The sequence below is a fragment of the Lissotriton helveticus genome, chromosome 2_1 (assembly GCF_964261635.1).
Source record: "Lissotriton helveticus chromosome 2_1, aLisHel1.1, whole genome shotgun sequence".
Lineage (NCBI taxonomy): Eukaryota > Metazoa > Chordata > Amphibia > Caudata > Salamandridae > Lissotriton > Lissotriton helveticus.
In genome coordinates this window covers 1,937,325,351-1,937,350,127 of record NC_136059.1, presented here as the reverse complement: position 1 = coordinate 1,937,350,127, position 24,777 = coordinate 1,937,325,351, and the positions used below count along the sequence as shown (strand labels likewise).

Here is a 24,777-nt window from a genome sequence, read left to right as displayed (position 1 = left end):
GCTTTCCGATTCCTGAGACGGTGTCATGCTGTTGGACTTTTGGCGCACGTAAGGACAGCTGACTTTTATTTCTTCCCTTTAGGAGAAGTTTGAGATAGACAGGGCAATAGATTGAAGGAAATGGAAACGATCTTTAATTAATAATTCATGTTTCTGAGCTTTCTTCTGAATGACAGTTCTAATTTTGTTTCTCTAATAAATGCTGTTTTCCTATTTGCTTATGAAATAAAAACCTTAAATCATTTTAAATGCCTTTCTTTTATGAGAATAAAGTCAATAAAAATTAGATTTGAAGTGACAAGCTGGTCTTGTTTATTCATGGTCTTGTTACTATTAGTTGATCCGTCCACCTTATGTGGCTTGATTTAAACTGTAGTATGTAAATATAAATGTAAATATTTTGTGAATAGTTCCTTAAATCAAACCACCTGATTCAGTCGCTCTAAATTATCTCATTGGTGTTATGGGCCTGGATTTATGTGTTTAGAAAATTATGGTGAGTATTGAGGTGACCGATGGTGTTTATGAGACAGTTTTTCTATAGGAGCGCTGGATCAGCACAAAGAGTTACCAATTTTGGCTCAGAGGACAGCGGCTTGTCCCTGAGCCCAGTAAAAGGCAAATGGGTGTTAACCGTTGCCCATTTAGCAGGGATTAGCTATCTGAGAAAGGACAAGAACCGTTAGCAGAGCAGAGGGCAGCTTTAACAATGTATCCTTTTTACTTCAAGAATTTTTATTGGCTGTTTTCAGAAAAAACAAAACACACAATAAGTACAAATGGACGGACATAAGAATATAATCAGTATGACTTGGAGATGCTAGGGAGGGATCCTCCCGTTCATCCCAAGCACCCTCCTATTCTATCATGGCACAGGAGATGCGAAAACCAGTTTTGACCCGTCAGGTAAGAAAGTGGGAAGGATGCTAAGACACAGAAGAAGTGCAGCAAAAGAAGATGGGGTGACTGTGAGAAAATAGTTAGGATTGGGTGGTAGATTGTCTCCTCTCACTGGGGAACGCACAGGAAAAATCTGGTAACACAACCACCTTCTCAGGACATTCCAGGGCCTGGGAACACACCATCTCAAGAAGGCCCAGCTGGAAGATTCCTGGTTTTGACTACTGCACAAGGAAGAGACTCGAGGTCTCCTGAATCATATTGGTACCCTGGGACTTGAACTGCTATTCATGGGTCAAAGTAGTTGGCTTCCTGTTTACCTGCTTCAGAAACACAGAAAGAAGAAGGACTCCTGACCAACAAGGCCCAGCTGACTAAAGAGAATTAAGCACTGCAGGACACCTGACTGGAGAGAAACCTCGTGATCAGAAACCTACCCTGAGGAGCTAAGGGCTGCATGACTGACCAGAATACGCTTTCCCAGCAGTTGGAGACTAAGTATGAAGGTAAAACCTTTGTCTGGGCACCCGCATGGTATATCAGAACTCTTCTGACACTCTTCTTCCCCTTTCGCTTGATCATTTGGTGCCTCGTTACAGAGTTCCTGCAAACTCCCACTACTATGTTTACCCTTACCTGAAAGTGCTCCGTTGCCACTATAGGTCAATAGGGCTCTCCAAATAAATATCTGCACAGTTGCTCCATCACGGTCTACATGAAATTGCTTCTATGTCATTGGCCACGGGTACTGTTGTGGTTTCATAGTGCTTGACTTTGGCTAAGTATTGTTTGCCTTAAAGAAAATTCAATCATACCTCCAGCCTATTTTGATGATCTTGGTGTTTTTGTTTATTATAATGTTCACTATTTTTTAAAATTGGTTTTGGAATTTTATTGTGCGGTCTTCTTTACTTTGTAGTTGTTGGCACTGCTAGAACTTAGCATGCACTTTCTCTGGGAACTGGGGTTTGGGCCCACTGGGACTTATTTTTCATCATCAGAGTTTGACTCAGAAAAAGAGAGAAAGGCAGCAGAGAGAGAGAGAGAAGAGAAAGACATAAAAACAATGAAAAAGGGAGAAGTCAAGGATTAAAAAAAGAATGCAAGAGTGAGATAAAGGGGCAGGTAGTGTATTGTGGTGCATAAAAGAGGCATGAGGTGCAATTAACCTAGGCTGCTTTGGTATTCAGCAACCCTGACATCCAGATGCGGCAGGCTTCGGAGAAAAACTCTGAGCCCCAGCACTTATCCTTTTACAAATCAAATACTGATAATTGCTAAGATTAAGGAACAATAGGATTACAACAGTATTGGTGTTTTACAGTTCTACAGAAGTCAAGTGGAAAATATATCTAGTGTTCTGCAGAGTGAGCTTTGACAAAAGTTGAGGTAGTTATCCAAAGCATAGGGCGAAACTCTAGTACACATATGCTTTTGAGATTCTAAGTACAGAAAGTTGGTGACACAGATAATGTTCACGTATATCCATTTGCAACTGCAGTTATGCTTAGTTCTCTGAATGACAATAACCTAAGATATCTCTTTGTCTTAAAGGAAATCACTACATTCCACAGATCTCATTGACCAAACGAGTGATGAGACAGAAGTGGAGAAGTCCTGTGTCTCTGTCTTTTTACTTATCCAATTACCTGGTTCTACCACTGGTCCTCGTATTCATAGATGTGGTCACTGGTGGGGGTGATGAGAGATGGAACAGAAGGTTGTCCTGTTGGATACTGCACACAAGGTTAGTCTAACCTGATGGTTTATTAGTATAATTGTGTGGGTTAGAGATGTTTTGGATTTCTTTTCAGTTGTACAGTGAAAACATCCATGGTATGTGATGTAAGGTTGCATGGAGTGAGAGAGAACTACTGAAGAGACAGCTACAGGAACCCGAAAACAATGGACACTGCAGAAAGAAGGTGCCCCAAGGGATGACATTTTACTCAGATAAAAAAATAGTTGGGGTTTGGTTACATCCTGGATTCTAAAAGCGCATGGTGCTGGTACTGGAAAAGGATTGGGTTAAATCCTCTATTCTTTTTAGCATGACAATAATGTCTGTGTTTACTTTAGTATTAGAGTATGAATAGCATAGACAGAGCTAAAGTACATTTGGGGTCATTTTATTGTGTGTTTGCAGAGCTAACTTCACATTTGGATGGGTGAAAAATACTGGACGTTACCGCTTTCCCTGGTTTATAGGTCGTGCCTAGACTGCGCTTGCGCTGTCTGGAAGATCTGTTGTATGTACTTTGTGGGCTCTGGAGATCAGCCCCAGGACTTGTCTGCTTCCACTTTTGCTTGGGGGACTTTTTTCTGTTTAACTGCCTCTGTTTAACTGTCTTAATAGTAAACGAACAGTAGAGGTCAATAAAATACCAGAATTGCTTTCTTCTTGTTCAAATGCCTCTATTTAACTGTCTTGATAGAAAGCGACCAGTAGAGGTTAGTAAAATACCAGAATCACTTTAGCATTCCCTAAATTCCAGGCCATAGAAACTTGTCGTCCACGAGCACCCATGGACAATAATATTTTTTTTAAATCTTGTATTTTCAGTGATATGACCACCAAATGCCCGAATATATATTAAAAACAGAGCTTTGGACTATACCATTTCCCTCTGATAGTCAATATTTCTCTCAGTGTGTTCCCATAACTGGCGTGTTCTGCAGTTTGGTGCTTACTTTACCTCCATGTTAAAGAGCAGTAGATGTTTCAGCACCTAGGCTAATGTGCTGCATAGCTAAATACATATAAGGTCCCAAAGGCGAGACAGATTGCATTGCAAATGCTTGTTAACCTTGACATCTAAATACTGGCCTGACCAGGTGGCAGAGCTAAGCTTAGGAGACTGAAATGGGAAATTTTGATAGAGGCCAGTAAAGAAATGATGCTACTGCATTCTGAAGGTGCCTGAAAGTACATCACCCAGGAGCGAGGGAGAGCCCCACAATCTTGCAAAGTGCAGGAGTTTGGAGTAGGGGTACTGGTGGAGCTTGGGAAAGGAACTATTCCAGGATCCAGGATGGGGGGGGGGGGTCAGCTGCAAGACCCTAAGGGGATATAAAAGAACCAGGCCAGGAATGGGGGACATGCTAGAGAAGTAAAGAGGGCAGGAAAACTGCAGGAGTAAGTAGGGAGGGGTTACTGCAGAAATTCAGGAGGTAGGGCAGGACACTACAACTAGAGGAAGCAATGCAGGAGTGAAAGAGAGGAATGGCCCATTCCCGTACCAATCATGCTGCTGCCCACAGTGCAATGCAGTTGAATAATGTCCCTCGCCTTATATACCTTCCACACATTCCAAGATGTAGTTCTCTCACATACGCCTGCTTGAAGGAGGCTTGACATTTCAAAGTGTGTCCTACAGTGTACATATAAACATAGACACACTGAATGGGACCACATAAGATCCAGTCAGAACCGAAACATATGAAGTGAGCGACTAGTGCCAATGCATGACCGAAAAAAGAGAGGTACATGGTGTTAATTTGTTTTCTTAAGGGCGCGGTTCATTTCTGTTCAAAACCTTTTTTATATAATCCAAGCTAATCAACCTCAGAAGTAATGAAATAGAGTTTGCCTACTCCTACTACTGCCCACAGAGTGCATGTCCGATGAGGCACTGCATCCTCGGACCTGACTCTATATGCCTACTTCAGGGTTCTCAGTACTCTCATACTGGGTACCACAGCCTGCTCCAAGGCTCCAACAGAGCCCTTCAGGGGCGGACTGCAAGCCATAGCAGAACCATTTGCAGTTCAGAAAAACATTGAGGTCCTGGTTCTTCTCTACTTAGGGTTTTTCCTTTAATATGGCCTTTGCCATTTCTCAGCATTTTTTGTTTTCACTGGACTAACGCTGGGAAGCCCCGTTGCTGGGGCAGCTAGGTGCTCTAGAGATTTTCTAACAATATAACAAAACTTGGAGTGATAACGGTGATGGCCTTCCACTTGCTTGAGGCTCCATCTTCCCTGCCACTCTAAGCCTAACCCAAGGAGGCATTTAAGCTCCTTCTGATACTGACCCAATAGCCTGTGTTCTTCCTCCTGCAAAATACTAGCACCTGCTGGGCCATCCATGACCGAATCGGACACTGACTTTTGAAACACCCACATACCAATCCGATTTCCACAGGACTACCTTCGATCAACACTCAAGCTGCAGCTGACACTGCTGAGTTCCTGCATCTGGGGAGCTGGGGGAGATAGGAATCCTGCAATGGCTCCGGTTTTAAGATTAATGTAGGGATGTTGTTTAGTTCTACATCCCGCAAGCCTACTCCCTTCGCAAACATTTCATGTGCATAGAACAATTGTGAGTGAAGAAGTTAATAGTTGTGGTTTCAGGCTGAGGGAAGTTCATGTCAGGAGTGGAAAGCTCTTTCTCCAGCCAGCTCTATAGCTGGCCTTTTGCTGTTATAATATTGATTTAATAAATCAACAATATTTCTGGACTGCATCTGTGTCCGTGTGTGGAGTCACTTGGGGACAAGGATGGTACACAGCTTGAGGAACGTGACCAGGATTCAACAATAGAGCACACATTCATTTAGTAATGAAAGCTCACTACAAGTTGCAAGGACACAAGTAATGCTCAACAATATACAATATTCACATAAATAAATGTGTTTAGCCTTCTTTGATTGACAACTTTTCAGTAGATCGAAAACTGTTCCATTTGGTCGAGAATCTTGAATACACGCAGGTACACTTGGAACCAACATGGGACCTACAATATACGGGCAGTAATTTATTTTTCCTTACGGCAAAGAACTTGCTGTAAAACACATTTTTTAGGCTTTTTGCAGTTTTCGACAACTTACACAGGCACGCACTACGTCACACATACACAAAAATACACATGCTCAAACACAAAAGGTGCATATTAAACAAGTAGGCAGGCTGATACAGACAAACATCAAACACACATAATACACACACCTTGCAACGCAAGCCTTCATTATAACACGTACGAAGCACACACACGCAGGGAGCTGCGTCTGAATTTGCCCCCTTAATGAAAACTCGTGCTTTCCAAAAAATGAGGAAGCTGGTCTGGGACGGAAATTGAACAGCTGGGACCGAGAGCGGAGGATCGATGAAGGAAGTGGAGTTGGAAAAATAAAGAGACCGATGCCAATCCATCTGTCCCTTTAAAGGCCATTGCACTCACGGCAGTCTTCGTTCTCGCCGCAGAACAATGACGTCCCTTCCGGCGCTCCCGGATGTGCGTGGGCTTTTGCTAGAGGAATCCACCGGCTTCCGGTATATGAAAAGGTGAGAGAGCTGCTCTCCATTGAGGATCTGCGGTTCGAGTCCCAGCCAGCCGGCAGACTGAAGGTTTACAGTAGGTGATTTTGGCATTGTGTTCGAGGCAGCTGTGCTTTTTAAAAATGTATTTTAGTATTGTGATGGAGTGAATTCGGCAGTCACCATGACGACACAGCTTGTTTTCCTTTGCAAGACCTATTCTTCGGGCCATGAGCAGGTCTGTCCGCAGTTGTTTAAAGAGTCTAACATTCGGATTCCACTAAACTATGTGTTTGTGGAAATACTCTATGAAGGAAGTGCAGCCTGGGGGTACAGAAAGTGTCATTTGCAATCACAGCAGCGCCTCCCGGCATTCCGCATTCATAAACAGTTTGGGGGTTTGTAGGGCTTTTGGATTTTAGGGCGTACATGGTCATTTTAGGGTTGAGGGTGGGTTTGTGTTTGGGGGGGCCAGGTGTAATTTAAGGGTTTAGAGCATGTTTGGGTGTTAAGAATCACCAACCAAAGCAAGTTGACAATTACTTTATTTCTTCAAACCAACACGATGCTCCTACAGACGTGGAGCGCAGCTGCAGTCAGATCGGCGATCAGCTGGTAACTCCGTTCTGACAGTTGTCAGCTGGTGACCTCACTGCTGGTACGGTGTCCTCGCAGGGACACTGGCAAGCACACAGGGTAGGGTGTCCCATGAGGGAGACGCGTATTATAAACACAACATTGGGTTTGGGGTGCGAGGGTTAATTTTAGGGTTTAGGGTGTGTTTGGGTTTTAGGGTACAAGGGTTATTAGGGTTTAGGGTGTGTTTGGGTTTGGTGTGCAAGGGTTAATTTGGGGGTTCCGGGTGTTTGGGTTTTGGGGTGCAATGGTTAATTTGGGGGTTCAGGGTGTGTTTGGGTTTTGGGGTGCCAGGGTTAGTGTTAGGGTTTAGGGTGTGTTTGGGTTTTAGAGTACAAGGGTTAATATTAGGGTCTAGGGTGTGTTTGGGTTTGGTGTGCAAGGGTTAATTTGGGGGTTCAGGGTGTGTTTGGGTTTGGGGTGCCAGGGTTAATTTTAGGGTAAAGTAAAGTAAAGTCCACATTTGTATAGCGCACAATCACCCGTAAGGGTCTCTAGGCGCTGGGGGCCGTCGGGAAGATTAAGCGAGCTATTGCCCAGAGTCACATGGTGCTGGGCTAACCTGCCGCCGGAGCCGGGGATCGAACCGTGGTCCCCAGATTCCAGCGTCAGTCACCCTGGCCGCGGCGCCACACCTCTCCCCTAGGTGTGTTTGGGGTGCAAGGGTTAATATTGGGGTTCAGGGTGTGTTTGGGTTTTGGGGTGCAAGGGTTAATTTGGGGGTTCAGGGTGTGTTTGGGTTGTGGGGTGCCAGGGTTAATTTTAGGGTTTAGGGTGTGTTTGGGGTGCAAGGGTTAATATTGGGGTTCAGGCTGTTTGGGTTTTGGGGTGCAAGGGTTAATTCGGGGGTTCAGGGTGTGTTTGAGTTTTGGGGTGTCAGGGTTAATTTTAGGGTATAGGGTGTTTTGGGGTGCCAGGGTTAATTTTAGGGTTTTGGGGTGCAAGGGTTAATTTGGGGGTTCAGGGTGTGTTTGGGTTTTGGGGTGCAAGGGTTAATATTGGGGTGCAAGGGTTAATATTGGGGTTCAGGGTGTTTGGGTTTTGGGGTGCAAGGGTTAATTTGGGGGTTCAGGGTGTGTTTGGGTTTTGGGGCTCCCAGCTGCAGGAGGTCAGACGTTTATCTGCAATTCATTGTGCAGTCATCCAACCGTTTGCATTTTTCTGGAAAACTGAAACCAAAGTGGTGAACCTGCTCTTTAAATAGACAAGCAATTCCTGTTAAAATCACCAGACGCAAAAACATCTTATTGAAAACACAATAGTACCTTTGAAGTATTCAGATGCTTATTTTCAAATCACCCCAAAGTCATCAGGAACAATGTCATCTTGTAAAGTTATCGGAGAGTCATTTACAAGTCATCCTCAGATCATCAGGAATAATGACACCTTCTGAAGTCAGTAGATACTAATTTTCAACTCCTCCTTAAATCATCACGAATAATGACACCTACTAAAGTCATCAGGTACTCCTTTTTCAAGTCATCCTCAAACCATCAGGCTGAGCTTCTGCAGCTTGCTGATGACTTCAAGAGCTTGATGATGTCTGATGACGTGTAAATGACTTCTAAGGTAGTTGGATGATCATCCAGTGACTCTGGGATGGCTTCTAAAGTAATCCTGTTTGACCTGGGTTTATGCATTTAGATAAAAGACATCTCAGGAATAGAGATGCCACCTTTCCTAGAGAGAAATACCTGACATTTGTTGTTGATTAAGGAGTCTGTTGGGGCTTCTCCTTGACATTAAATAGGGCTGTAAGTAAAATGGTATGCATTCATTTGTGACATGACCTTTCTGTCTTTGTTTCCTTTATTTAGTCATGGATCATTAATTCTGCCCTCAAACACATTAAAAAGTGATTTTTATGTTCGCTGTTTGACGTATGCACAAATAAGTGCTAAAAATATCGGCTTTATGTGATTTTACTTATTTTCCTACTGGCTGGGGCATCAAAATACTGGTGCTGGTATAAATCTGATCAGCGGCAACCCTTATCAGGAGACAGAAAGTTTGCTGCAGGATCAGCACATTATTTATTTCTTCTACCCCTGATTGATGCCATAATAGCAATAGTTTAACTTGCATCTGAAATACCTGCCAATACACTACTGAGTTACTCAAGGTGTCTGGGAATACATCCTGCATTCAGACAACTCACTCCTCATTCTCACTCCTAACGTTCACCCTCCACTCACAGTGATCACACTGCTCACCATACACACACACCATTCACCCACCTCCTACCCTGCACTCACACAAGCTCACCGCTTACCCTGCATGCACATGACACTCCCCTCCCCTGTCACTTTCACCGCTAATCCTATGGTGTGGAGGCTGTTACCCTGCACTCGCACCATTTATCCTCCTTTTATACTGCGCTCATGGGAGCACAGCACTCACAGCTACTGCACTGCACTTATGCCCCTTGCCATGAACTCGAGCCATTATCCATCCACTTACCTTGCGGTCACATGAGCACACCACTCACCCTGCACTCAGAATGATGACACTAACCTCACACCACCCACCATGCACTCACACTTTTCACCCTGCACTTACACGAGCACACTACTCACCCTCATGTGACACTTCACTCACCTGTCACTCTCACAGCTTAGTCTGCAATCTCACTCAAATAAGCACATCACTCACCATGCATTCATTCCACCCACTCTACACTTTCACCTGCACTCAAACTCATAGGTCACATCACTCACCCTGCATTCACTCCTCTCACCCTACTCTCTTTCTTGATAACTCATTAATTACTGTTGTAAATATCATTATATGCTCAGAATATTTGAATAACTTGTGCGTCACGGTTCCTTACAGAGCTTCCTTCTCCTCTGTCCATTAGGCGAAAGTGGTTGGGGTGATTGTTTTTAATCTTTTGAATGTCATTTTAAAATATTCAGTAGTAAAAGCCTTTGTTTGCTATGCAAATGACAGGGAAGTTATATTTGACGTGCAGTTGAGTTTCTACTCATCTGGAATAAATGCACCTTTCTTTCCTATAGAAAGATGTGAGTTCTATGTTCTATGTCATTGGGCCTCAAATGTAGAAGGGTGCCAGTTTCAGATCCCAACTTTACTGTGTGAAATAGTCTATGAAGAGCAGGAACCTTGGAATAGGGTTTTGTTACTGGTGGTATCAGATTTTTCGTGTCTACTCCTGGAGGCTTAAGGTTGCCTAGTATCATTATCTGTCAAACCTTGCAGTATTTGTTTGTTTGCATTGTAACCTTCACACATCCTCCTTCTTAGATTATTATATGATATACTGTGCTAATGCTGAATTCTTTTGTATATGGTTTAGTGCAACTAACAAGGCTTGCTTTAGTATGCATCTGCTAACCTGGTCTGTCAAGCATAAACTGCAATTAGTTTACAGTCACGATCTAGGGGATAAAACACTAAACATGAATAGAAAACATACTGTTTGGGTTTTCTTGTTGCATTTAACAAACACCCTTGCTTTTGCCGGTATAGATGGCTAGTGTTTTGGTTTTTCATAGAATTGCTTGAGCAAGTAGTGAACTACTGTGGCCTTGAAGTGTCTCACCTATGTGAACGAAACTGATTAAACACCCTAAAGAAGATGGCCATTCATGCTGTGTTATATACATCGTACAGGAGCTTTTGAAGACATCCTTGTTTCAAACATTAAATTAGCATACAATATTCATGTGAAATAGACAGCCAAAGCATTGAGCCACAGCCATAACCATACATATAGGTGTACAATCAAATGAGAGTTTATATCTGTGGACAGGTTTCTGGTAGGTGGTCTGAGATTTTGGGGAGAAAAAAGTCTGCAGGCTGGAGATGTAGAAGTTAAGGTTTATTAGGAGGAGGTGCAATTGGTAGTTTAGCGCAGTCTATCAGTCTGAAGTAGTCGTAAAAGTCTCTTCAGTATTCTGTTGCTCTTCCTGCTTTGGTGAAGAGACCTGGTCCAAAGCAGAACTACATATTGTGATTCTCCAAAAGCCTATTTCAAAGTTTAAGTACTTCCTTCTCTCAGTGGCCTCCTCCCTGTACGCTGAAGAAAATTGTGTGGGTTGAGTGATATCGTCTCTTCTGTTATGTCTATCTGGTCCTCCCTCTGGTAATTGGAGAACAAAAGATAGCAGCGTGAGTGGTCTGGCTGCAAAGGGGTATGCAGGGAAACTGTCTTCATTTATAATATGGAGGCTAGTGTTGTGTGCACAGAGGACACACCCAAAATGGTCCATGCTGTCTTTTATGCCCATAGCTTTTCAGTCACTGGTCCATGTGTGCTCCTACCGTGGCAGCCTCTTCTTCCCTACCTCTTGGTGGTCTTCAAACACGGCCCCCAAACATCGCTCCCGCATACAGTGGTCAACAGGCCTGATATGTGATTACCACCCTGTTTTTCTACAGTACGAAGGCAGACCGATTTGTCTCAAAACACCCACATACATTTCCTGGTTGGAAAAAAGATAGCTGATAGCAAAACAAAAGCCACATTGGTCGAGGCAACGCCTTTTCTATCTGTCGGAGAGAAAGAGAATGACTGTAAAGTCAGAAACAAGTATGAAATCCTGGTATCCATAACTTAATGACAGGCCATGCCATTCAGACTAAAGCTGCAATATCGCTCAAGGTCAAAGTGTTGGCTTGGAAGCTTGCGTTCCATGCACTGAATGACCAATTTACAGGCTAGGCACTTTGAATTAAGACTAGTCTCATGGGGTATTAAGTTCCATATGATGTGCAGTGTGAGTTACATAAAACACAAGCATGACAGGATTGTTGTTGCGCTCGTGTTCTAATGTAATGGGCACAAGTGCGCGCCTCCGGTGTGTGCGCGGTCTAGCTTGTATCATGCAGCTGTGTGGTGGCTAAGAAGCGCATTGCTTGAATGAAGCATGCTCGATCCATAGTGGATTTCCTGCGTTTGGTGCTGCATCTGGAACGATAAAAGGTCCCATGGGAAGACCAAACCACCTGATATTAGGACAACTTCCCTCTTAAGTCATGTCATGAAAGGAGATACATACTACATTGTGACACCATGCACCTTGTCCAACCCTGAAGAAGTCCTAATGGACAAAGCGCATTGGCTTGGCTGAATAACTTGTCTATAAAATAGCTAATAAAATTTGGATTTGAATATAAACATAAAACTCCTGATGGACTGAATTCAAGTGAATGGATACTAGCTGCAAACTTTTGGATGAAAGAAAAAGAAAGACTTCTCTTTGAACTTAGATCACTTGATTAAGGTAAATTGTGAATGTTAGCGCAACTTTTCTTTTTGTCTAAAACATTGTTGCTTAAGTGATTCCTAAGCAGTGGGGGTCACCTAAAGTTGAGCGCCTTAGTTTGAATTTAGATATAACAACACTCACTGGTGCAGTCCATGATGGCCTTCACTTTTTGTTAATTGTTTTTCGTCAATTGACTTCTGTCTATTCTTCTGACGTAGAGAATGAGATGTGATAACGAATCCGCAGAAGAATGTGTGTCAGCACTTAGGTCCTTGGCTGTAATTTGTGATTTTGACCATATCACTTATGAGCAGGTCTTAAGGGACCAAATTTTAATGCAAAGACATTTTAAAATACAGGAGAGACTGTGGACCTCTACTGACATGCCTCTTAATACCGTGATTGAAATTGCAAAAACTATTGGGCATTCAAAGAAATTTGTGCTGGAAATTAGAGGACATTCCAATACTGAGGTCCATGTAGTTTAAAAAACATAAATAGCGGGGACAAAACACAAAACCTGTGTGTCAAAGAACTGGGGTGAAGAAAGAAATGGCTTTGTTATAGATGTGGCAGTATGTCACATTTAGGTAATTCAAAACTGTGTCCTGCTTTTGATAAGATTTGTTCTAAATGCAATAAGAAGGGACATTTCAACAAAATGTGCGGATCTTTTGCTAAGAAAGTCAGTCTTGTACAAGACTATGATGATATGGAGTATGATGATGATGGTCATGATCTAAATCCCAATACAGTTGTAAGTGTTAGCGATGGCAAGACTAAGAAGAATTTTCGATTGTGTAGCATATTCCTAGATGGAGAGATCCGTAATGCTTTAGTAGATTCTTGTGCATGATACACTATTATTTCACTGACTACGGTGGAAGAGAGATGGCCTGACAACATTTTAATACCACCTGATAATGTGCCTGGTCTTAAAATGTATTGGGTGAGCTATTTTTGGGCAAACCTGCTCTTTTCCGCAAGACACACCTATGGTGAGGTGTATGTGGCAAGAAATGGACAGTCTTTATTGGGTTGGCCGCATCAAGAAGAAATGGGTATTACATTGGCCTCTAGGGCATGCACAGTGGGTGAAAAAAATCTCCAGGAGGGTGAGCCATGGAGATAAGAAGGTACTCATTTTGTGCCTGAATTTAGGATTGGTGCGATGAATCTAGGTAAGTTGCATAATGAATTTAATGCATAAAAGCCTACTGCTCTTGTTTTTCCTAGAAACTTGATCACCCCTAATGAGGTGTGACCAGCGATATTTTCGGTTCAGCACTTGTGTGTTGAGCTCATTGTGGGTTTCTTATGCAGAAGGTTTCTTTTCGATCGGAAAGTTCAGCGTGCTTTTTGGGGGTATTTAGACAAGTGTGCTGAACAGGTAAGTTTCTCTACATCATCCCAATTTTAGTGGGACAGGTTTGGGCATATTCATTGTGATATACATAGATTGGAAATGGGCAAACATTCAAGGAAAGTGATGCACTTATAGGAGGATAGTTATTCTGCTTCCAGGGCAAGATATTGTTAGTCTCCTAGGAAGAAAACCAGGAGGGATAAATTGTATTGTATTGGTATACTTTTATAGCGCGTGTCTGTCACCCAACGGGTATCCTGGCGCTTTGACTAAAAGGAGCCTGCTTCGCATCGTGCTGATTAGAAGAACCTAATGTATCCCATCCTTAGGAAATAGATGGGTTTTTAAGTTCTTCTTAAAAGAATTGAGATCATTCGTGCTTCTCAATCCCAGTGGAAGAGCATTCCATAGCCTAGCTGCCGTAAAGCTAAAAGATCGGCCACCCAATCGTGATCTCAGAACTTTAGGCACCACAGCAAGGTAGGCAGAAGCCGAACGAAGGGATCTGGACGGAGTATACCAATGAAACATATTCTGTAATGGCATTGGGCCTTGTCCATGAAGAGCCCTGAATACGATACATAGTGATTTAAAATCAATCCGCTGAAGGACCGGTAACCAGTGGAGGTCCCTTAGTGCCTGGGATGAGGAGTCAAAACGACGACGGTCTAGCGCTAATTTGGCAGCAAGATTTTGCACCCGTTGCAATTTTCCTATCAGGGTAACTGGTGCTCCGAGAAAAAGGGCATTACAGTAGTCCAGATGACTTACAATAATGCTTCTCACCACCTCTGGCCTGCTGTCCACGGGGAGCATCGGAAGGACCTTCCTCAACATTCGAAGTAATCCCATGCAGTTACTCACAGTTTTACTAACAGCTGCGTCCAATTGGAGATTAGACCCAAACATCACTCCCAGATTACGGACCGAAATAGCTGACACACACGTACTCTGAAAGGAAGGCGGCCAAAAGTCCAGCGGAAGAGGTCTAGGGACACGATCAGTAGTGCAGTGTAAGACTTCTGTCTTAGAGCTGTTAAACTGCAGCGAATTCTGATTTAGCCAATCAGCAGTTGCGAGCATACAACGGTGGAAGGTGTCTAGCGTCACTGCTTCCTTGCCCTCCAGCGAGAAGACAAGTTGAGTGTCGTCCGCGTAATTCGTCACCACTATGCCAAAGGATCTAATTAGCGCAACTAGAGGCCGCAGATATAGGTTAAAGAGGATAGGGCTGATGGCCGACCCTTGTGGGACCCCTTGCTCTACTTTCCTGATGTCAGATTTGAAAGGAGGCAGTGACACTACCTGATGATGATTTCCAAGGTATGATGTCAGCCACTGCAGAGCAAGGCCTGTCACCCCCACTTCCTCTAACCTTTTAATCAGAATTTCGTGGTTGACTGTGTCGAACGCGGCCGACATGTCGAGCAGCACTAAAAAGGCAGCTCTACCATGGTCGGCTCGCGTCCTAAGATCGTCTAACACAGTCACCAATGCTGATTCGGTCCCGTGAGCCGGTCTAAAACCGAATTGAACCTCATCCAGACAGGACCCGGTCTCCAGATGGTTCGACAGATGTTTTGTAACCCATTTTTCCAGGATTTTTATTGGAAACGGGAGCAAGGAAATAGGTCGATAGTTGGCTGGGCAAACCGGATCTAAGGTAGCCTTTTAAGAAGAGGGGAACCCACGGCCAGCTTCCAACAGTCTGGAACCCGTGCTGAAACCAGGGACTGATCACAGATGGCAAGCAGCGGGGGAAAAAGTTCTTCCTGGAACAGCTTCCAGTATTTATGTGGGAGCGGGTCCAAAGGAGACCCCGACGCCACACTATGAGCCAAGGGAATGAATTCCTCATAGGTGGGAGATGGAAAACAGTCTAGCTTGGCAAAGCTAGACTGGAGAGAAGGCTGAGTTTTGAAGACGAAGTCAGGCAGTTTACATGGGAATCCATGTTTTCAGTGAAGCATTTTTCACGTAAAACTTAACATTAGCAAAGTTAAAGGAAAATGCTGATGATTCTTCTGATTCTAATGAAACAAGCATTGGCATAGCCAATAGGTCTCGCTTTTTGGACCCTATAAGTATTTAGTTATGCAGTAGAATATCCTTGGTGCAACAACACCAACTGTTGCATGGCTAAACACTTATAAGGTCCCAAATGCGAGACCTATTGGCTATGCCAATGCTTGTTTTTTATGTTGCCAGCTAGAAGAGAGAGTTGTTCCAGAGATCACTATGTTTATTACGTTGTAGTAGTAGGGCTTTTGTTCGCCAGCATCGCGGGCGGAACGGCAGTGTAGGCCACGATAAGGCACATTTAAGAGAGACAAACAGGATTCTAGGAATATGTGAGCACGGCATGAACAGAACAATACCAAGCTTCTAGGAGCACATCACCATGAAGCACAAGTTGCAGTTTGTGCCTTGCAGCAAGATGGAGGTACGCAACCTTTATATACAAGAGGCGGGTGGAGAGTGATAATGAGAATGCACTTGTGTCAAGATTGAGACATGAGATAGTAACACTGGAGAATTTGTGAGAGGTACTAATCCTGCGGCAGTGAGTCTTCACCGTTTTAAAAGTAAATGCAGGCAACAGAAACACGCCTCTCGACTTCAACAGCAGCACTTAACAGGGCCAGGGAACAGCGCCCATCCCCCCACGCGAAACAAACATCGGGAGAATGTATTTCCCCATGAACTTCTATTGAAACAGATGTAATTTCAGGCGGGAGACAGCTAAAATAGTGTAATTTTCAGCTTAAAAAAATCTGTAGTCTCCCATATAAATCGGATCTAGTGGAGTAAAATGCTTGCGTTGGTGAGAAATCAAGGCATGAACGAGAACAGCCTGGCTGGCATGTGCAGCTGACCTCTCGGAACCAAGGCCCTGAGTCAAAGCTTCAGGTAAAAGGCGAGATCCGCGGCTGGACTATGTGTCTCAGTGTAACATTGAAAGGGGATATGACGCTGGAGTCAGCCTCTGAGGGAACATCCGATCACCAGGAAGCTTGGGTGAAAGTAAGATGGCGTCGCGCACACTCACTGCAGCTTGGCTCCTCAGTACTAGCTGCAGCGGCGAGCGGGGTTGTTCCGAATGGCGGAGGTGTAAGATGTCTTTCGGGACTTCAGCGTCACTCAGTCTCTGGAGGTGTCATTACTGAAACACGCGCCTCTTATGAAGCCTATGAAATGGAGAGAAGCGTTTAACGTGCGTGACTTTTGGCTGAGCGCTGTTTCCTAGTATAAATACTCTGTGCCCGAAGTTTTACAGTGTGCTTTTGTTTTATTAAATGTCACACTCTGCAGACTGCTAACGGCCCAATAACATTGCCCACTGCAATGGGAAAAAAACCACACACACATTTACCTTCATTGTGTAATTTATATAGAACTTTGACCGGAGCTCAAGAGGTTACATCCCCGCAACAAGTTTACATCTTAACAAGCAACAACAAGATGCGCGGCCGCCATTATTTAATGTTAAAAAAAAGACAAGTAGGAAGTAGTGCTTGTGAGAGCACAGCGCTCTTAAAAAAAAAAAAAGAAGCGATGCGCGCTCTGTGCTGGGGGAGGGGGAGGGCCATTAGCCTGTAAGAACTCGCGGCAAGATCAAAGGAAGGGTGGGAGGGACATTGGGGAACAGATGGCCATGAAATTTTATGGGCCAAAAGCGCGTGCCTGTGGCCACGTGAACTCGAAGAAAACCGCACGAAAAAAGCGGTGGTTTCACGAGGATTTTGAGCACTTGAATTCTCGCCATTTCCCATTCCTTCGGAATGGAAAAGGCGAGACCTAAAAACTGCTTCTCCTTTAGAGTGGAAGGGGCAATATAGTGATAGAGAATTATTGTATAAAATTCTCTTAAAGATTCGCCAGAAATGCGTTTTCCTCCCCCATCATATGAAGCTGTATTAAGTCAGTTACAAAGAATGGCTATGTTGGGATTACCTCTACAAAAACATATTTTGGATGTAATTTGAAATGAGTAGGAGGACCCTGATAACATTAACTTCGATTCATATTGAGACATTACCCACTGAAAGGCATGAAAAGGAAAATTCTCAAGTCTGTGAAAGTGGAATCATTGGTTCGCTAGTTTGGTGGGCAGTACATCCATGACTGAAAATAGTACCCTCACAGTTAAAAAGTTTGACTCTGCTTTAAATAAGTTCTATTCAGAATCCTCTTTGTCCTTTAGACCTGGCAAGTGTGGGGTGTATACTATTCAATCTCTAATTACAGACTTCAAGACGCTGTTTAAAGCTATTCAAGAAGACAGCAAATGTTGTTCGTTATAGGAGGGAATGGAAAGGCAGGTTGAGTTTCTTTCCAATATGTCCTTTGATATGATTTGTGCAGCTTGCCTGGCAGAAGGGGCTGTAGTTGCAGCAAGAAAAATGATCTATTTAAGAGACTGGAATACGAACACTGAACAAAAGTGTGGTGTTACGTTTGCCCTTTGAAGAGAGTACATTATTTGGATCTGAGTTCGAGAGAAGATTATATTGACTCTTTACAGAAAATATACATTCCTTTTCACTCAGTCACTCTTCAACTTTATAATTTAGCCAGAGTTCAAATGAATTTTCTTTCCAGCAACCTTCAAGTAGGCAACCAGTGCAGTTTGCGAAAAGACCGAGATAGACGACCTTCCAAGGAAAATTTGGCCAAAGAAATAGAGCTTCCTCTAGTCAAATCTCAACATTCCTGACTATGGTAGATGTGGCCTAAAATGGCCAGTAGGAGAAAAGATAAGAAATTTCAAATTGAAATGGAAACAATCTACTTCCAGTTCTTCATTCCAGAGGTTCAAGCCTACCAAAATAGCAATGAGATCAGTAGGCCGTTGACTAATTTTGAACCCTACCATCAAAGTAGTTCTGAAACAGGAGCTAGAAAAGGGAATTTTTGATAATATTCTTGGTCCTGAAGGAGACAGATGGATTCTGTCTAACAATATACTAGAATGTGAACACATTAAGTCTGAAATACCATTCAAAATGGAGATACACCAAAGGATAATTAATGTAATGCCAGTGGTGTATACGAGGTGGAATGGCTTATTTTCACATACAGGCAGCTTGTCAACTTCAAAAGTACCTGAGAATCTTCATTTGTGGGAATATAAGTTCCAGAGTCTATCATTGAGTCAACTTTGCTCCAAAAGTGTCCACAACGAAGGTGGCTCAACTGGTTTCCTTGCTCCATCTGTTGGGGGGGGGGCAGGTATTCCTGGTTCGAGGCGATTGACTCTTTTTGGCAGCATCCGAGGAAGAAGCATTGAAGGGTCTGAAAGCAGTACAAGAATGTCTGACCAAACCCAGCTTGACCATAAGTTATCTGAAGTGTCATCTGTACCCATCACAAGACAGAATATTTATAGGAACACCTTTAAAGACTGATGTGGGAATGGTGTGCCTCCCAGCAAAGAGCGCAGACGCTGGCATATTTTTTGGCTCAGAATCAAGCAACAGCAAGACTCTGATTAAACCTTCAAGGCAGTACAGAATTTGAGCCAGTGGTTAGCAGTGCTTGGCACCGGCACTTTATTGTCAACACTGGCACTTGTGACTTTCTGCCTCAAGGTGGTGCTGTCTTGCTAATTTAGAAATTTCCACAGCAACAGTTATTCCTAATTCAATATATACTATAAATGATTATTACCTGCCGCTCAAGCCATTCTTATAGTTTTAGGTGGGCATGAAATAGCCGAAATGTCATACTTGTAGGACATTAATGGTTAATAGTTGTGTTGTTACTATCATTGACAGCATGGCATGGGCAGTGTGTGGGAAAAGCTGCAGTAGCCTCCTGACGAGAGCCCTGGTGCTTATTTTTTTTCCTTTCAAATCAAGCACTATGGTTTTCTGTGTTTTTCTAGTGCCAGGGGCCAGACTACATCTACACTCGCTCCTCTCATGATTGATCTTTTGAAAACACATTACAAGGAGTTGATTTTAGTCACCTCGGGTTTTTGCTACATCTGAGTGGCCGATGTAAGCTGCATTCCTCTAGGGGTAGGGACCCTGTCCCTTTTTTCAGCAGCACGAAGATTTTGTTGTTGACTGGGTCATCCTCACTGAGTTGGCCACCTTTTTAGGTCTCGCCTGTCGATGCGCATCGAGCTTGCGAGACTATGGGGGCTTAAACAGTCTTTAACCAACTTGCAAGGAATCGTGGCGATTCCTTGCAGTGCCCGTGAAATTCAAGCTCAATGCGCATGCGCATTGAGCTTAAAAGCGCGTGCACATACCCCCAGCCGCCTGCCTTGCATGTATTTTCCCTCAGGCGCACTCCTCCCACACCCCCGCTCCGCCCCCTCCCCTGCCTGCCGTGTCGCATTTCTTAAGTTCCCTCAGCCGCACTCCAGACCCCTGCTGCTTTCACACCCTCTCCCCGCCCCCTCCCCTGCCCGCCGTGTCGCATTTCTCCTCCTCCCTCCCCTTCTCTGCCTTCCCTCCGTCTTGTTTTTTTTTTTTTTTCACCCGCTCCGCCCCCTCCCTTTTCCCCGGAGTCACTTATTCCTCTGAAGAAATGAAACAATGCTTTTAACAATCTCACAATTTGCACTTGTGTACCACTACCCCCTCTCTTCTCCCCCTTCCTCTCTCTCACTACCCCTCCCTTCTTTGTGTGCGCACGCACCACGTGAAATCCCAGCGAAAAGTTAGCAGCGCTGAAACCCTCCCAATCTCAGCCCGCCAGAATCGCTCTGGATGAAGGCAAAGCTTCTAGTGGCTCCCTAAGCTGTTTTCCTCTTACATACTCGGCTCAATCAGCGCTGCCGCACGGAAGCATTTTTTCCATTTATTCCTCTGAAGGAATGACACAATGCATTTCCCGATCTCACAATTTGCACGTGTGTAGTTGAAGTTGATCCCAAAACATGCCCTTTCACGTGAAAACCGTTTCTTCTCCCTTTTTCACAAGCGAGGGATCATCCCAGGTAGGAGGGACCAGAGGGAGAAAGAGAACCGCAACGCCTCATTCTTTTCTCGAACCCTCACTCTCTCTCTGCCTGCATTGCTCAGGTTTCCCTCTCGTCTTTTGTCTAGATCATTTCCATCTGCCCCTTTGCAAAGCTGGTTCCGTCTCTTTTTTGCTTTCCTTTTCACCCGTCTCTTTTCTGTCATTCTGTATTTTCTGTTTGCCTCTCTCAACTACAAAGAATTTGACAACTATAAAATTCACACACAAACATATAAGCCCCTTCATACAGACTCATGAACACTTTAACAGAACAGATGCACCCCCCTCCCCCACCACAAAGCGCGTCCGCTTCATTACTTCATGCGCGGCCTCTCCTTAACCTAATCTACCTCACCATCTATTCTGTGTTGTCAGACTGGAAGGCACCTTCGATGCATCTGCTACTATTTGCTTGACGTCCTGCGCGCTCCTCTCATCCTGTGTCCTACAAGTCCCTTCTTTTATTTTAATTAAATACCGGACCATTTACTTGCAAAAAAAAAAAATACAGACTGCAAGGCGCCTTCAGTGCATCTGCTACTATTTGCTTTAACACAAACTAACACTTTACCATACTGCACTTCCTGCTTTCTCCCTCCCCACCTCCCTTTTTCTTGAGTCCCTTCTGCTTTAGCTACATGCCACTACTATTTGCTTGCCATCTTTCGTGCTCTTAACCCTCCCTTTCTCCATTAAGCCCTTATTGTTTTTTTATAATACATCATACCATTTGCACACAATACTACCTTACTCTTACGCAACTGCTACTATCTTCTTCTCTCCCTCCCTGTCTCTACCTACTACAGCATCCATTTTAATATAACAATTTGGAGCTGTACTGCAACTTTTGTATTTCTACTACTTCTCATTATTGTTTACTTGTTTTTATATGTTATTACAATGCTACAATTGTTAGTTATTTCTGTTAAATAACACGACAACACACAAAAACAATTTAGTTCGCCTCTACAAATATGCTCACATTCCTTTTGCCTTCCATAACTTTACTATCAACAAGTTGCTGCTCTTATATCTTTTGCCCCCCACTCTTCCTTATCCATACTCTGCCATTCACCCATACAATCTTCCTTCACACACACAATACTTTTGAAATAACTTTCTTGCATATTACCTTTTAGCACTCCATACTAACAAGCATTTTTGCTGCCTACTCCCACAGTCCCCCGCAGCCCAAACTCACACGTTGCACAAAACTCCATATTGTATTAAAATAGCGTGCCACTTGCCAGCCACAATTAACCTCCTGGTCCAAGTACGCCCACCCCTCCTCTGGAGGGTTTGAATGCGCATTGTTTGTGTTGAGGAAGGTCACGTGAGCACTCGCTGCAACAGCCCACCCCCAAAAGGCACGTGCTCATCTCCCAGCTGGCTGCTGCTTTGACACAGGCCGACACTTCCTGCCGTGCGTTCCTTGCCCCCACCCCGAAAGAATTTGAGATGGCGTGTTTGACCTCCGACCTTGCTTATCCATCCCAGTCCTCTTCTGTTCTTAATTTCAGCTTCTATACCCCTGCACACCAACTGTTTGAAAACCACGTAGGGTATACTTATACTGGGTTAGACTTTGGCACGTCAGTAATGGGTTTATGTGGTCAGCGGAATCTTTTTGGGGGTGGAAATAGGGGAAGAGGGTGTTATGCCAGGCACCCTTTGAGGCCTTATTGCCTCCTTGTGCTTTCACCAACACATCCACCATCACCTCCACATCCACCACCACCACCACATCCACCACCACCACCGCATCCACCACCACCACCACACCCACCACCACCACACCCACCACCACTACATCCACCACCACATCCACTACAACCACCACCCCATCCACCACTACCACCACCACCCCATCCACCACCACCGCCGCATCCACCACATCCACCGCATCCACCACCATCACATCCACCATCACATCCACCATCACATCCACCATCACATCCACCACCACATCCACCACCACATCCACCACCACATCCACCACGACATCCGCCACATCCACCACCACATCCACTTCACCACCGCATCCACCACCACATCCACCACTCACCCACGCAACGCCACTCACCCACGCAACGCCACTCACCCACGCAACGCCACTCACCCACGCAACGCCACTCACCCACGCAACGCCACTCACCCACGCAACGCCACTCACCCACGCAACGCCACTCACCCACGCAACGCCACTCACCCACGCAACGCCACTCATCCACGCAACGCCACTCATCCATTTGCAAAACGAAAAAGGTCAAACTCTTCTATTGCGAGACCTATTGCATTTTCAATGCTTGTTATATATCTTAATCTTTTATTGTGTGTCAATTTTATGTCTCGCCTGAGACTGTGCATGCTGTCTCTTCGAGACATTTAGTAAGTGGCTTTTAAAATTGCCACCAGAGGCTTTTGCTGGCCTACAGCTTGCGTTCACGAGCTCGTGCACGTGCACAGCTGCCATCTGTGTTTTTATTGCTGTAATCAGGCTCCTCTGCTTGCACTACCCCTTTCCCTTTTCCCCCTCCTTCCTGGTCAGCTTCATTTGTGTCTTCTAGCTGTGAATCATGCTCCTCTGCTCGCACTCCCCCTCCCTTCTCCTCATCCTCTTCGCCAGTTTAATTTGTGTCTTCTATCACTTTGAATTCTCCTTCCACCAGGCACACACACCACCAGCCGTCAGTGCACGCTTCCACCAGGCACACACACCACCAGCCGTCCATGCACGCTTCCACCAGGCACACACACCACCAGCCGTCAGTGCACGCTTCCACCAGGCATACACACCACTAGCCGCCAGTGCACGCTTCCACCAGGCACACACCACCAGCCGTCAGTGCACGCTTCCACCAGGCACACACACCACCAGCCGTCAGTGCACGCTTCCACCAGGCACACACACACCACCAGTCGTCAGTGCACGCTTCCACCAGGCACACACACACCACCAGTCATCAGTGCACGCTCCACCAGGGACACACACCACCAGCTGTCAGTGCACACTTCCACCAGCCGTCAGTGCACGTTTCCACCAGGCACACACACCACCAGCCGTCAGTGCACGCTTCCACCGGGCACACACACCACAAGCCGTCAGTGCACGCTTCCACCAGGCACACACACCACCAGCTGTCAGTGCATGCTTCCACCAGGCACACACACCACCAGCCATCAGTGCACGCTTCCATCAAGCACACACCACCAGCCGTCGGTGCACGCTTTCACGAGGCACACACACCACCAGCCGTCCCGTGCACGCTTCCACCAGGGACATACACCACTAGCCGTCAGTGCACGCTTCCACCAGGGACATACACCACTAGCTGTCAGTGCACGCTTCCACCAGGCACACACACCACCAGCCGTCAGCGCATGCTTTCAACGGGCACACACACCAGCAGCCGTCAGTGTAGCAGGCAGGCTCTTCTCAGAGTTTCTTGGTAAATATGTGATTGATGCCTGGGATGGAGTCGGTCGAGTTTCCTTAAACCATGCTGAGTATGCAGGTGCAGTGCATGAACTCCTGTGAGTGAGTCATGCTCCCTGGGGCTCACTCACTCCACACTTGTAAATTGCGAAGGCACCAGGCTTTTTCTCATTTGCAAAGTTCGGCGCATGCGCACAGCTAGGCAGCCCTCACACCCCCAGGAATGACTGCTTCCTACAACCAGAATAGAAACAACATTCAGAGCAATGAAAACAAGTTCATTTGATGCAAAGAACTGTTAACTATATTGGACCAATTCTTCTCTGTCAACTGGCTCAGCCGAGAAGAGAGAGTGTGAGTTTTGGAAAGCTGCACGCTTTTCCTGCTTCCTCCAGTGACCGCATCTTCTTTCTTATTGCCAGCATTTGGGATTTGGTTGTTGTTTTTCGCAGGCAAGCGGCCAACGTTCTCCTGCCTTGTCCCCTGTAACACTTATGCTGTGTCTTTGCTCAGAAAAATACTGCTTTGTTAAGCTCAAGTAGTCTTAGTTGTCCCCTCACGTTAACAATCTGTGGCCACGTCTTTTGAGAAAGCATTTTCTTATGTTGCCTTTAATTTCTGAAGATAGCCCTTTAATTCCGTCAGTAATTTTGTCAAAATGTCCCCCCGCCCCGGATTACTAAAGCGTGTCAAATATTCTAGTTGGGGTGCCTTCATCTGTGTTTTTATATGAGAAAAATCCCTTTGTCACTGAATTGCCTCTTTGACTACTTGATCTTTCAATAAGTAGTCATATGAATCAATCAATCAATCAATCATGCCATTTGTATAGCGCACTACTCACCCGGGAGGGTCTCAAGGCGCTTATGGTACCATATTGGAGGGGCGGGTCATCTCTTCTTTGCCCTACTCCAATCCATTGTCCCCAGTGGCATGATCAGACAGTGTTAGGACGCCATGATGTACTCTGTCTA

The 24,777-nt window shown here is 44.9% G+C and overlaps 1 protein-coding gene across 3 annotated transcripts in view; it reads left to right on the top strand.

Annotated features, from left to right (window-relative positions):
- Positions 1 to 6,087: 6,087 nt before the first annotated feature.
- ZNF330 (zinc finger protein 330) overlaps positions 6,088 to 24,777 on the top strand; it is a 167,846-nt gene continuing 149,156 nt past the window's right edge. The window contains exon 1 of one of the 3 annotated variants that reach the window (XM_078676862.1): positions 6,088 to 6,186. The gene's annotated coding sequence lies outside the window, so the exon portion shown is untranslated. Of the gene's footprint in view, positions 6,261 to 24,777 lie in introns of all 3 variants that reach the window. The other 2 variants (XM_078676860.1, XM_078676861.1) reach the window with 2 other exon arrangements.